General features: G+C 46.5%; 1 protein-coding gene across 1 annotated transcript in view; it reads right to left on the reverse strand.

Annotated features, from left to right (window-relative positions):
• LOC140721352 (NACHT, LRR and PYD domains-containing protein 3-like) overlaps positions 1 to 9,848 on the reverse strand; it is a 69,198-nt gene extending 59,350 nt beyond the window's left edge. The window contains exon 1 of the mRNA XM_073036192.1: positions 9,495 to 9,848. The gene's annotated coding sequence lies outside the window, so the exon portion shown is untranslated. The remainder of the gene's footprint in view (positions 1 to 9,494) is intronic.
• Positions 9,849 to 14,912: the final 5,064 nt, after the last annotated feature.

A 14,912-nucleotide genomic window follows, 5' to 3' on the forward strand; every position in this document is an offset into this window, starting at 1 on the left:
ATTTGCGATTCTCCAAAAGGGGGGGGGGGGGGAGGGGCCACTCTGCACCCTTCTGCCCATCAGAGTTATTCATCCTTCGTATGAATTGAGATTAACTCGCAGGTCTATTTGATCTCTCTGCGCTACTGTATCTGTGCCCTTCGGTTCGGACTCACTAAACCTGGGAAACGAACACTGGTGTATGTGGCTGGGCATCAAGGGTTTATAGACTACGTAAGGCTTGACTGTACCAATGATGCCCCCCTCCCTGGCATTCCAAACACAAGCCAGCCAGGAAAGCCACTACCCTCACAGCTGCGCATCCAATGTCGGTAACAGCAAAGTTAATGAGGACTCTGGCCAGAAAGCGTCCAGGCTGAGCTCGCAGAAAGAGTGTACATGTGCACATTGATGTCTTCACAGCTATCGTCAACACTTCACTCATCCAGGCTGCTGTTCCCACGTGCTTCAAATCAACCACCATTATCCCTGTACCAAGGAACCCTACATATTCGGAACAAAGTGACCTACTGCCCAGTGGAGTTGTCGCCAATCAGCATTAAGTGCTTTGAACGGCTGATAGTGGCACAAATCAAAAATTCCAATCCTTGTTCACTGGTCACTCACCAGTATGCTTACCGACTGAATCGCTAAGTGGCAGATGGCATTGCGTCTCTCATTCTCCTTGGCCTGACATGCCTAAAAAAAGACAATTAGGTCAAAATGTTGTTTCTGGATTTCATTTCGGCATTCGACGCTGTTGTCCCACAAACCTTGGTGAACAAATTCCCATGCCTCCGTCCAAAGCCACCACTGTGCAACTGGGTGGTGGACTTTCTAACCAACAGACGACAGACAGTCAGGGTGCACAGCTGGTTCTGTCTTCCCATCGTCGTCAACCTCTGTGACCCTCAGCCTTGTGCTGAGACCATTTCTGTCCACTCTGCTCACACGATTGCAAATCCAAACTCCCAAGCAAGTCCGACCTGCCATCAAGCACATATTCACAGAAAAATGGTGGAAAAGTACCATAATATCATTAAAGGTCCCACACACCCTGGTCAGGGACTGTTTGTCCCACTCACATCAGTCCATCAGGGAAGAGGCTACATAACATCCACGCCAGTGCAATCATCCTCGAAACAGTTATTTTCCCCTTTTTGAATAGTAAAGAAAACTATTGAGGCTTGGTCGACCTCATTAAATTGGTTTACAATCAGTCTGTAGTCAGAGCATTTCTTGTAAACATAGCAGGAGTAAATTGGCCACTACCCCACCGAGCCTTCTGCCCCAAGTAGTGAACTCATGGCTTTCGTTCCGCAATGCCGCCGGTTGCTTTCTGTAAGTGGTCACACTCCCCCCCCCCCCCCCCCCCCACTGTTTGCTGTGTATCGAGCCTTTGAACAGAAACAAAGTCTTTGCTTCTACAGGACTTTCAGGAGATCAGCTCTGAAACACCCAGAATAAACACACTCTCAAAGAGAGAACAACGAACATTTATCGGAAACGGCAAGTACTGATAAAAGGGAAATCATGTTGCCTGAACAGTTCTTCGCACGCTTGCTTTGCAATTGTAACACCCGGTTAGAGAACTGTTCCAAATCTCAAACATCTCTTGCAGACTCTCTGGTGTTCACTCCTTTCGTAGCATCATTTCCCTGCTAACATTGATTTACAATAACACCCACTTTGCATCATTTCTACCTTTATATCAAAATTCTCGTGGCGAAAGGGCTGCAGTAGTAGGGTATATAAACGTGAATTCTGTAAACACACTGTAAACCAGAGAATGGGGTCTGAGTGCAACTATGAGCGAATAATCAAAAATGTTGTTCATAAATGATCAGACTGGAACAACGTGACACTTCCTGTTCCGGGGGGAAAAGGAAGAGGTAATTCACCGAATAAAAAATAATTAGTATAATTTAGAAAAAAATACCAGGTCATTCGGCAGATTCCCACATCGGAGGTTAGTCAAGAAGCTTCAGTGGCTTAACGTTAAGGAAGCGATGGTAACATAGCTTCGGCATCGGCTTCCTGGGAGAAGCCAGTAAGCGGTAGAAAATGTTTTGGTCCTCTGACCGGAGACCAGTGATTAGTGGGGTTCCTCGGGGATCGGTGCTGGGTCCATTGTTGCTTATAAGGTCTGTTAGCACTCTGGTTGATTTAATTACTGCAATGTTTGTTTTTGGTTCAGAGACAGGTAATTTGGATGAGTGATAGTCCGTACTTTTTAAATTGTTTTACAATAACTCTGGAGTCATAGCTTTACTGTAACTATACCACACATAAATCGGCCACTCATCCCATCCAGCCTTCTACCCCGTGCGATAAAATCATGGTTTTCGCTCCGCAATCCCGCCTGCCGCCTGCCTCTTTCTGTAACCGGTCACACCACCTTTTTACTGTCTGCCGTGGCCTTGAAAGGAATCAAAATCTTTGCTGCTACAGGATGTCAGCGTGATCATTTCGAAACACCCACAACAAACACAGTCTCAAACATCTGAAATGACAAGTATTGGAAATTGAAATCGTGTTGTCCGAACAGGTTTTTCAAACGCTTACATTGAAAACGTAAACCCTGGTTAGAGATCTGTTTTTAATCTTGACATAAACTGTGGAAAATCTCAATGGCGCTGACAGGAAACTGCAGGATCACAAATACAATCGCTGACAGAAGGGGGTTAAAATGGAGCGAATGAGCTATTGATCACGAATCCAAAACACAGAATGATTTGAAATAAATATCGGAAGCTGAATTATTCCCACCTAATTCACCAAGAATGTTCAGTCTCCATGAGGATATATTTTCAAGTCGTTCTCTTCCAATTTCATATCAGACAATCAGACGGACTTCAGTTAGTAGCTGCGGGGGAGGGGCCGGTGTTGCTGTTCTGTGAGACTCACAGCGCGGGTTTCTGTGTGCAAGCGGCTGCCTGTCCGCAGCGCGGATTCTCTGCTGAAACCACACACACCAGTTCGACACTCCACTTAAACTGCACCAAGTTGCCTTAATATTGTATTTAATTCTGTTACAGAAAATAAAGCAACAAACACCAGATGGTAGAGAAAAAAAGAAGTCCCACAGTGTCTGCAATCTGAATGACTACTTGTTACAATTGCTACCAGACGTTGTGAGATTACAGCATTTAATTTTACCCCAAACTCCCATCATTTGTAATTTTAATATCATATTTTGTGAGTTAATTAAATAAATTGCTCTGTGGCATTCTCCACTGCGACGTCCCGGACAGTAAAACAGTAAAATTTCACGGTCGGTCTGTTATTCTGAGTGGTGAGTTTTTATTGTGTGTGTGTGTGTGTGTGTGTGTGTGTGTGTGTGTGTGTGTGTGTGTGTGTGTGTGTGTGTGTGTGTGTGTGTGTGTGTGTGTGTGTGTGTGTGTGTGTGTGTGTGTGTGTGTGTGGAGGGGGGGGGGGGAGGAGAGAGCGAGAGAAAGAAATCGGAGAAGGGACCCGGCCCTACCCTGTGGGACATTTTGGATATTATTATCCGTGAGCAAGGTTCATCTGCACTGACTCAGTACAATAGAAAATGTGCATGACTGAAGGTGACGACGTCGTTTCTTTTAATGCATTTGGTCAATAACTAGTTCATTGAACTTGTCAGAACTCCCTTCTCCCCTTGTTCGCTCACAGTCCGAACAATAGCCGAGCCCCGCTGTAAACGCTCACTGATCTGCAAAATCGGAGACAACATTTACCTCTGATGTTGATACCGGACAGAGTTTAGCGCGGTCCTGGATAGCCGATCATGCACCGAGAATTCAGTCGGTGCTGCTGCTCCCGGGGCGATTCGGTTAGAATGCGTTAGTCGCTCGTTACAGATAGGCAGGTCCGGATGATCCGGGGTAAATGAAGCCGTCCGCAGTTCTGATCCCTCACCTCCTCACCAGCCTAGTACAGGTCTGTCAGCGGGAGGAGAGGGGACTAGGACAAATACAGCAAAAACAGACAGAATTACAGAGGCTGTGTGAACGCTCCCTCACGGTCGCAAGAAGTTTCTGTCTGGATTTCCGTGTCGATCGCACTTTTCCAACTCGCTGGGCGGAGCTTCTCCGGTTTAGCCAGCCAATCCCAGGCTGTGATTTGATCCAGACAGGTTGAGGCTCCACCCTCTTTGTCAACGCGGCTGTCCGCTGCGGGGCGAATTTCAGCTCAAACACTCCACACCCAGCACAGCTATTTCGAGATCAAATTATTTAAGGCGTTTCAGAGGGGGGAGGATTAATGAAGGGGTGGCGTTACCAGTCAGAGAAAATGTCACGGCAGTGCTCCGTCAGGACAAATTGTAGAACCCGACTAATGAGCCATTCTGTGTGGAAATGAGAAATAAGTAAGTTATGGCCACGGTAATGGGGCGATACAAAAGACAACCCGACAGTCCCGGGGATTTAGAGGAACACATTTGTAAGATCGTATATTGCTGCAAGAAGCTTAAGGTTGTTACACTTGGTGATTTTAACTTTCCACATAATGACTGGGAATCTCATATTGTAAATGGACCAGGTGGGATAGAGTTTGTCAAGTGTGTCAAAGTACTTTTCCTTCATCAGTACGCAGAAGTCCCAACAGTAAGCTTGCAATACTGAATCTGCTATGAAGGAATAAGGCAGGGCAGGGGACAGAAATTTGTGCATAGCAACACTTTGCATCCAGTGACCACGATGCCAGTAATATGCACCTAAATATACAGAAGGTTCGGCCTGACCCGTGGGTTGGGATTCTGAATTGGAGAAAGCACAATTTTGATGGTGTCAGAATGGATCTGGCAAGTGTGGATTGAGACAGGCTGCTGCTTTGTGGCAAAAGTGTACTTGCAAGGTGTGATGCCTTCAAAAACGGAATTTTGAGACTACCAGCTTGCAAGTGCCTGGCAGAATGAAAGGTAAGGATAACAAGCATAGGAACCTTGATATGCAAGAATTATTGAGGCGCCGGTTAAAGGAAGAAAGGAGGTGCATGGCAGAGAATGGCAAGTTGGATCAAATGAGATTCTTATGGAGTGTAGTAAATGCAAGAAAAGAAATCCGGGCGGCTAAAAGAAGGCATGAAGTTCCTCTGATAGACAAGGTGAAGAGAATTATTGAGGATTCCACAAACAGGATCCGAGCAAAAGGATTGCAACGGATAAAACTGTATCACTGGAAGATCAGAATGATCAGAATAGATCACTGAACCTACTTCTTCAGGCGGGATCTCTCCCACTCCGGGGTCCGGCAGCAAGCCGATGGACAAGCGGTCTCCTCCTGCTTCTCAAACATACATCAGACACTGGCTGCAGAAGACGGTTCACAAACGCCCCCAACTTCCCTCAGAGGGAAATGGAGATAAATAAAAAAGGGGGTCATTTAGTTTGAAGTTTGTTCCACTTTGACAGGGAGTTCAGAACGGAAGCGGGAGACCCGTCTCCCAGGTGGTACCACCCTCACGGCTGGTCCGCCTCTGCAGTTGGGTGTAACCAGTGATTGACATCTCTTCGCATCAATGAAAATAACGTAGTTTGTAAATACTCTGTTGATAGTGACGGTGGGGGTGGAATGACGTGATTGTTACCTCAGCCGTTAACACGTCTCAAAGCCAGCCAGGCAGTGCGGTTGAGTGAACTCGGCCTTTTCTCCTTGGAGAGATGGAGGATGAGAGGTGACCTGATAGAGCCATATAAGATGATGAGAGGCATTGATCGTGTGGACAGTCAGAGGCTTTTTTTCCCCCCAGGCCTGAAATGGCTACAACGAGAGGGCATAGTTTTAAGGTGCTTGGAAGTCAGTACAGAGAAGATGTCAGGGGTAAGTTTTTTTACGCAGAGAGTGGTGAGTGCGTGGAATGGGTTTCCGACGACAGTGGTGGAGGCGGATACGATAGGATTACTTAAGAGATTCCTGGATAGGTACATGGAGCTCAGAAAAATAGAGGGCCATGGGCAACCCTAGGTAGCTCTAAGGTAAGGACATATTCTGCAGAGCTTTGTGGGCCAAATGGCCTGTATTGTGCTGTAGGCTTTCTATGTTTCTACGTGTGTGACGTAAAGTACCACACTCGTGTCGTCAGATCTTGGTGTGGGAGAGACTTGTTTTTTAAAACACCTGGATGGCCATTTATTCTTTTTTCAATCAATCCTGGGATTCATCCAGCTGTGCCGTTGTTGGAGTGGGCAGCGTGTTATTTGTCTCGAGTTTGGTCACAAAGTTCCGACTGATTTGGGAGAACTATCTCGGCTGATCCGATTTCGAGTAGATTAATCAGTGCAGTATTTCGCTGTTCAGTATTTGGAAAAACATCTGTTCTACAAATGTAAACCAGAATTGCCAGCGGGGTCCACACACAGTGTATTAGTCACCAGAAAACCTCTCGTCCCTGCAGTCTTTGTCTCCTGGTAAACTCAACACCCTGACAATGAGGACCATAGATACCCCTTCCTCTCAGAGTCAGGGAATCACTCAGACAGCTGATCGCTGAGAGGAATTATGTTTATTAATTGTTAAAATTCTCCCAGAGACAGACAGATGGAGTTGATGTGGAGATCGGGAGTGTCACAGAGAAAGGACCGGACAGCTGAACCCTCTCCATTGTCCGTCCGGCTACCGGCAAATGGTGTGTCCGTGGGGATCTATGGCCAGTCATGTCCATCCGAGGTCCCCCAACCTCTAATCCTACTGTGGGGTCTGTGTTGGGGTCGTGGAAAGACACATGGAGTCTGCAGGAGGATTAACATGGAATTGGGAGCTTGCCTGTTGGTCCAACACCGTGTTGTCCAACTCACCGAGTTGGTCATAAATTGAATCCCCTGACATAGCTGGGGCACATACTTAAAGCACAAAGTTGGAGGTAAATCGTTCATCAATTTAATGCTTGTTTTCAGCTCACCATATAAATAAAATTATATCTCTCTTCGAATGCAGTCATTATACCAGCTTACATTATTTGAATGTTCAGAGTTTTTCCAGTCGACATACCAATACCGTACGCATAACTGGACCACACATCCCTCAAAACTGATGCTGCAGATAATGAAAGCACAGATGATCTGATCTAAAATTACATTCCGTATTCGCCCATCTCCATCCCTGTAACCCACTGTTTATCAAGAATCTCGGCCTTCAACAGAATCAAAGGCTTTGCTTCCACTGGCCATTGAGGAGAGGAGTTCAAAACACCCTCAATCAACACATGAACAATAGATGTATCCGTCTGAAATTAGAAATTATGAAAACGGAACAGGTGTTTGCTGCACAGATCCCGCATCCTTGCTATGAAACAGGTGCCATTGTTCTAGAGCAGTTCTTAAACTTTACTTAACCTGTAAAATGTCAATCGTGCGAACAAGTAACATTGAAAAACATGGAACATAGAAAACCTGCAGCACAATACTTTGTTCGGCCCACAAAGTTTTGCCGAACATTTACCCTACCTTAGAAATTACTAGGGTTACCCATAACCCTTGATTTTTCTAAGCTCCATGTACCTATCTAAATGTCTCTTAAAAGAGCCTATCTTATCCACCTCCACCACCGTTGCCGGCAGCCCATTACACCACTCATCACTCTCTGTGTAAAAAAAAACTTACCCCTGACATCTCTTCTTACCTACTCCTAAGCACCTTAAACATGTACCCTCCTGTGGCAGCCATTTCAGCCCTGAGAAAAATCCTCTGACTATCCGCATGATCACTGCATCTCACCATTGAATATAACTCTATCAGGTCAACTCTCATCCTCTATCGCTCCAAGGAGAAAAGGCAGAGTTCACTCAACCTGTTTTGATAAGTTATGCTCCCCAATCCAGGCAACGTCCTTGAAAATCTCCTCTTCACCCTTTCTATGGTTTTCACATCCTTCCTGTAGTGAGGAGACCAGAACTGAGCACAGGGTCCTATATAGCTGCAACATTACTTCTTGGCTCGTAAATTCATTTCCACGATTGATGAAGGCCAATACACACCAAATGCCTTCTTAACCACAGAGTCAACCTGCGCAGCAGCTTTGAGCGTCCTATGGACTCGGACCCCAAGATCCCTCTGATCCTCCACAGGGCCAAAAATCATACCATTAATACTATATTCTGCCATCATATTAGACCTACCAAAATGAACTACTTCACGCTTATCTGGATTGAACTCCATCTGCCACTTTTCAGCCCAGTTCTGCATCCTATCACTGTCCCGCTGCAACCTCTGACAGACCTCCACAGTATTCATAACACCGCCAACATTTGTGTCATCAGCAAACTTAATAACCCATTCCTCTACTTCCTCGTTCAGGTCAATTATAAAAATCACGAAGAGTAAGGGTCCCAGAACAGATCCCTGAAACACACCGCTGGTCACCGGCCTCCATGCAGAATATGACCCGGCTACAATCACTCTTTGCCGTCTGTGGGAAAGCCAGTTCTGGATCCACAAAGCAATGTCCCATTGTATCCCCTGCCTCCTTACTTTCTCAATAACCCTTGCATGGTGTACCTTATCAAATGCCTTGCAGAAATGCATATACACTACATCTACAGCTCTTCCTTCATAAATGTGTTTAGTCACAACCTCAAAAAATTCTAACACTGGGAACAGAAAAAGCAAAGCCGCCAGAAGTGGCTCAAAAAACAAGTATCTCCTTGATCGCTGATTCAATGCAGAGACAACTTGTTGTTTGGAAATAAAGATCCGAAATAAATATCCGAAGCTGAATTATTCTTAAGTCAATTCCACAAGATTTTCTGAGAGTATAAATACTGTGTACCGTTTCTTACAAATAATCCCGCCCACAACCCCACACGTAACCATGGCAACACACAAGAGTGCTGGGAGAACTCAGCAGGTTAGCCAGCATTTACTGATGGGTGTAAGCAGTCGATGCTGTGGACCGAGTCCCTTCATCAGGACTGGACTGGAAAGGGGAAGCGGGCAGATGATTGACTGATTTGGAAGGTGCGGCTTGTTGTTCTGTGAGAGTCGGTGCTCAGGGTCTGCGAGCAAGCATCTGCCTGTCCGTCACATTCCTCAGAACAGGCAGCGGCCGTTCCGCTGAAATCAAATCCAAACCGGTTCGACAAAACACCGTCATTCAAGCGTGAAGAAAGTTTAATATTGCATTTAACCCCTTCTTCTACAGGGAAGAGCAATAGAACCAAAGGCACAATGTAAAGAACATTACTGGGATCTCGAATGTCGACTGTACTCTTTTCCATAGATGCTGCCTGATCTGTAGAGTTCCTCCAGCATTTTGTGTGTGTTGCTCGGATATCCAGCATTTGCATTTTCCTCTTGTTTGAGAGAGATCGGTGACGAGTCACTGCCCCGTGGGGTATTTCACATGTCACTACCGGGGTGAAAGATTTCTTCTGCTCGCACTCACGTTTCTCTTGATCCATTTGGATAGTAATTGACTCGTTAACATGAACATGTCAGGACTCCCTTCTCCCACTAAATTCACTCCCGATCCCGAACAACCCCGATTCTCGGTGTAAACGCTGAATAGTTGTGTAGAATCATAGACAACACTTACCTCTGATGTTGTAACCGGACGGCGTTCAGTGTGGTCCCAGGGAATCACAGTCTGACTTCCCGGGTGATCGCCAATGGTCCTGCACCGGTGTGCTCACCCTGTACGGAGAGCTGAGTCTGAGCTGCTGCTCCCGAGGCCACTCGGCTGTGATGTGTCCGTCGCTCATTACAGATGGACAGGGCCGGGTGAGCCGGGGTAGAGCGGGACTGCCGCAGTCCCGGTCACACTAACTCTCACCGGCTCAGGACGGGTCTGACAGCGGGAGGAGGCCGGAGTGGGATCACTCTAGCAACCCTAAAGAGGAAAACAAACAGGCTGCGTTAACCTTTCTGTCCGGATTTCCGTGTGGATCTCTCCTTTTTCTTTCATCACAACCAGTGAGGCGGAGTTTCTCTGTTTAACTCAGCGAGTCCCAGGCTGCGGATTTGATCCAGTCCGGGTTCTGTGAGGATCTGAGCTCCGCCCCCTGTGTGGAAACAGGACTGCCCGGCGTAGGTACAATTTCAGCTCAAACGTCTTTCAGGGAGCCGCCTTTCTGCTGAAATTAATCCAACACCTTCGACTATATATATTCACAATGAACTGTAATAAATCTGATCAAAGATTTTCTCAGGGCCTCTCGATTCAGGGGAATTTATTAACATTCATTTATTAACTCTATCACTGAGAGTTTATTGCATTTCCATCCGGACAACTGTTGTCACAAGAACCCCCTCGCCCACGGTTAACAGCGGATTTCTTTTCGCAAGCAGTGATTGTTGATTCACACCCCGCCGGAAATACTTGTGGAATTTGTTTCCAGCCATTCCATGTCCTGTCATGTGCAGAAGTTCGCTGATGACACGGCCATAGTGGGGTGTGTCAGGAATGGACAGGAGGAGGAGTATAGGAAACTGATACAGGACTTTGTGATATGGTGCAACTCAAACTACCTGCGTCTCAATGTCACCAAGACCAAGGAGATGGTGGTGGACTTTAGGAGATCTAGGCCTCATATGGAGCCAGTGATCATTAATGGAGAATGTGTGGAGCAGGTTAAGACCTACAAGTATCTGGGAGTACAGTTGGACGAGAAGCTAGACTGGACTGCCAACACAGATGCCTTGTGCAGGAAGGCACAGAGTCGACTGTACTTCCTTAGAAGGTTGGCGTCATTCAATGTCTGCAGTGAGATGCTGATGATGTTCTATAGGTCAGTTGTTGAGAGCGCCCTCTTCTTTGTGGTGGCGTGTTGGGGAGGAAGCATTAAGAAGAAGGACGCCTCACGTCTTAATAAGCTGATAAGGAAGGCGGGCTCTGTCGTGGGCAAAGTACTGGAGAGTTTATCATCGGTAGCTGAGCGAAGGGCGCTGAGTAGGCTACGGTCAATTATGGAAAACCCTGAACATCCTCTACATAGCACCATCCAGAGACAGAGAAGCAGTTTCAGCGACAGGTTACTGTCGATGCAATGCTCCTCAGACAGGATGAAGAGGTCAATACTCCCCAATGCCATTAGGCTTTACAATTCAACTGCCAGGACTTAAGAACTTTTTTTAAAGCTATTATTAATGCTTTTTGAGTTAGTGATTTAGATGCATATCATATTATTACTGAGTTAAGTATTGTATGTAATGAGTTTTTGCTACAACAAGTGTATGGGACATTGGAAAAAAATGTTGAATTTCCCCATGGGGATGAATAAAGTATCTATCTGTCTATCTATCTATCTATCTAAATGGCCAGATGTTTTGCCGGGGGAGGTCTCATGGACCGATTTATTTGGAAGATCCATGCAGCCTATTTTCACGCCAACAGGGCAACAGCTGCAACTGGCAATGCTGCGCGTTCCAGACCCTGGGTAATTTTCTTTAAATCATGCTAGAGATTATCTCGCTCTTCCCTGCAGCAGAAAGGGTTAAGTACAATACTGAAGCGACTTTCTTTGCGCCTGCATGTGAGTGTTTTTTCAGAACCGGTTGGATTTGTTTTCTGGAGAAGGGCCGCTCCCTGCTCTGCGGAATGTGCGCGAACAGGGAGCTGCTCACACACAGACGCTGAGCACCGAGTCTCACAGAACAACAACCAGAACCTTCAACTCAATCCATAATCTGTCCTCTACCCCTTCATTTCCAATTTCACCGTTGCGTCTCTGCTTGAAGCACCGACACTATTCAGTTCCATACATGCTGATCCCTGCACTCCCAAACTTGGCGTTATCTTCAAATTTGCTGATGCAGTTAACCCCATTATCATCCAGATTGTTTACAAGGAACAGCCGAGCCGGCACTGATCGCTGCAGCACTCCATCTTTCACAGGCCTCCAGTCTCCAGTCAGGTAACCATGTACTACCACATTCCAGATTCTCCCACCAAACCAATGTCTGATTCAAATTACTGCCTTATTTTGAATGTCGAGCAACTGAAACTTTTTGACTTAGCTCCGAAGTGGAACCTTGGCAAATGCCTTGTTAAAGTCCACGTAGGCAACATCCACTGTCTTGTCTTTTATAAGAGTGCTGAGACACAACCTATCACGCACAACGCCATGCTGGTCATCCCGAATCAGTCAAAGTCTATCCAAATAGTCATATATCTGGTCCCTTAGAATAGCTTCCAATAACTTTCCCACTACTTATATTAGGATTCCTAGCCTCTCATTTGCTGGTTTATTTTTGGAGGTTTTCTGAAGCAGTGGAACAACATTAGCTATCTTCCAATCCTCCGCTACCTCACGTGTCGCTATGGATGATTTAAAGATCTCTGCTCGGGCCCTGCAAGTTCTGCACTTGCCTCCACACCATCCAAGGGAGAACCTTGTCAGGTCCTGGAGAGTCATTGTCCCTAATGTGCTTTGAGACAGCAAATAACTCCTCCTCTCTAATCTGTATAGGGTCCATTATTACATCGAGTCATTTTACAGTTTGGACGTCCCAGTCCATATGAGAAAAGATAAAATCACCTACCATCACAAATTATGTTTCTACAACCGTCTGCAATCTCTCAGCAAATCTGCTGCACTAAATCCCACAGACTGTTGGTGATCTGTAATACAGCCCCATTAACGTGGTCGTATTTTTCTGATACCTCAGTTCTGCCCATAAAGCCTCACTAGACGAGTTCTCCAGTCTTTCCTGACTGAGCACTGCCGGGACATTTTCCAGGAGTACTAGCCCTCCTGGGCCACCCCTACGCCATTTAATTCCACATGGACTGTCGCATTTAAAACAATGGAAACCCAGAGCAGTCATTCCCGCCCGTCCTGCAACCAAGTCTCACGAATGGCTACGAACGTCATAATTCCACGTGCTGATCCATGTCCTGAGCACATCTGCCTTTCCTTCAATACTTCGTACATTGAAACATATGCAGCTCAGAACATTAGTCGCATCATGGTTAGCCTGCAATCTTTGCCTTTGTCTGCGGTCCTAACAATATCTGTTTGAGAAATTTGGATAAGTGAACAGATGGTAGGGGATGGAGAGCATGTCAATGAGGCTTGGCAAGTTAACAGATCGACACGGAGACTGGGAACCGTGCAGAGCAGAAGGCCCGGTGTTGGATATGGTGATTGGGAATCATGCACGGTAAAACTCCCGGTATGGGATATGGTGATTGATGAGATACAGAGACTGGGAATAGTGACCGGTAATACTCCCTATGTGGGTTGTGGAGATTGGGATCCATGCATGGTAAAACTCCCGCTCTGAGTTGGAGACGGGGATCAGTCTGCGGCAGAACTCCCCGTGTGGAATCGCGAGACAGGGAACCGTAACCTCACTGTGCATCTGTTCAGTGACTTGTGATAAACCATGACTAACATCCTTGCCTCAGTGAATGAATAAATAGTTTGTCTAATAATTCTGACCAGGCTCAGTGCCTCCCTCACTCATCCATGTCTCTTTCACTCTGGTCTCTTCTGTATTCCTCTCCCTCTTCCCTCCCAACTCACCACCATTCACCCTCACCCCTCCTTTCTCACCTCCCGCTCGTACTCACCCTGCTCTCTGCACCACACACCTTCATTCCTGCCTCAAAGCCCTCCCTTACCCCCTCTCATTGACGGCATTCTCACTCACCCATTTTTCCTCGCTGCCAATCCCAGTCACCCTTCATCCTCACTGCATAGTCCACACCGCACACCCTTGTCACCCATTTTACTCATCCCTCTCTCCTCGCCTCCCCATCACTCAGCCCTCATGCTCACTGCCCTGTCCGTTACCAATACAACGACACCCTCACATACTCAATAGTCCTCCCTCAACTCCCTCTCTCATCCCACAATCCTCAGCCCCTCTCCCTCACTCACACAACGTCACTCCATCTCTACTCCTATCCCTCACACTCTCCCTTCAGCTCACACATCCATCCCCGCTATCTCCTCCTCTCTCCCCTTCCTTTCAATCTCCAAACCTCTCTACCCCTCTCACTCAACCACTCACCAACCGTCCCACTCCATTTCTTTCCCTTTATCTCTCCCCTCTCAGGCTCTATATCCCTCACCCTATCCCTTTCTCTCTAACCCATACCCTCTTTGTTTATCTCTCTCTGCTGCCTCCCCTTACACTCATCTTCATCTTCAGCTTCCTGTTGATCCTGTTCACCCCTCACTCTGCTCCTGCCCCTCACCCTCACCTCACCAGCATTTAAACGATTCGAGGAATCTGTAACTGGGAGCGCTGCAGGTTGCAGTTCTGAGGTAATGTTCTTCATATTAAGGAAAGTCACAATTGGGAATGCCAGGGACTGATTTATTTAAAAGACCTTTGAAGATTATTTTTAACCCAACTGCAGAGGATACGTGTCTGAGGTAAACACAAGATCCTGGGAACTTGCAGCAAACAGGGCAGCGTTGCAGTTTCGAGACCCAAGGTAATTTTCTTTAAATCATGTTAAGGATTCTATCACTCTACCCTGCAGCTGAAATGGTTAAATGCAATATTAAAGTGACTTTGTTCACACCGGAAGGAGAGCGAATTGTCAAACTGATTAGATCTGATTTCAGCAGAAAGGCCTCTCCCTGTTCTGAGGAATGCGTACGGACAAGCTGCGAATTGTCAAACCGATTAAATCTGATTTCAGCAGAAGGGCCGCTCCCTGTTCTGAGGAATGCGCCCGGACAGGCAGCTGTTTACACACAGACCCTGAGCTCAGAGTCAAACAGAACAACAACCCGCATCTTCCAAATCAATGATCTGATCTTTTCCCCCTTCATTTCCAATTCCACTGAGCTGTCAGGGCCTGAAACATCGATTAATGATTCAGTTCCATAGATGCTGCCCGACCTTCTGAGTTCCTCCAGAACCTTGTGTGTTTCCATGGTTATGAAAGATCGGCAGGAGGAAGAGAACGGGGCATTGGGGTAGGGTCAGAGTGAAACGACTTTAAATTTATCTACACCTTTGGCATATTCTTGGGGAATAAACGTGTGAATAATTC

The sequence above is a fragment of the Hemitrygon akajei genome, unplaced genomic scaffold (assembly GCF_048418815.1).
Source record: "Hemitrygon akajei unplaced genomic scaffold, sHemAka1.3 Scf000054, whole genome shotgun sequence".
Classification (NCBI taxonomy): Eukaryota; Metazoa; Chordata; class Chondrichthyes; order Myliobatiformes; family Dasyatidae; genus Hemitrygon; species Hemitrygon akajei.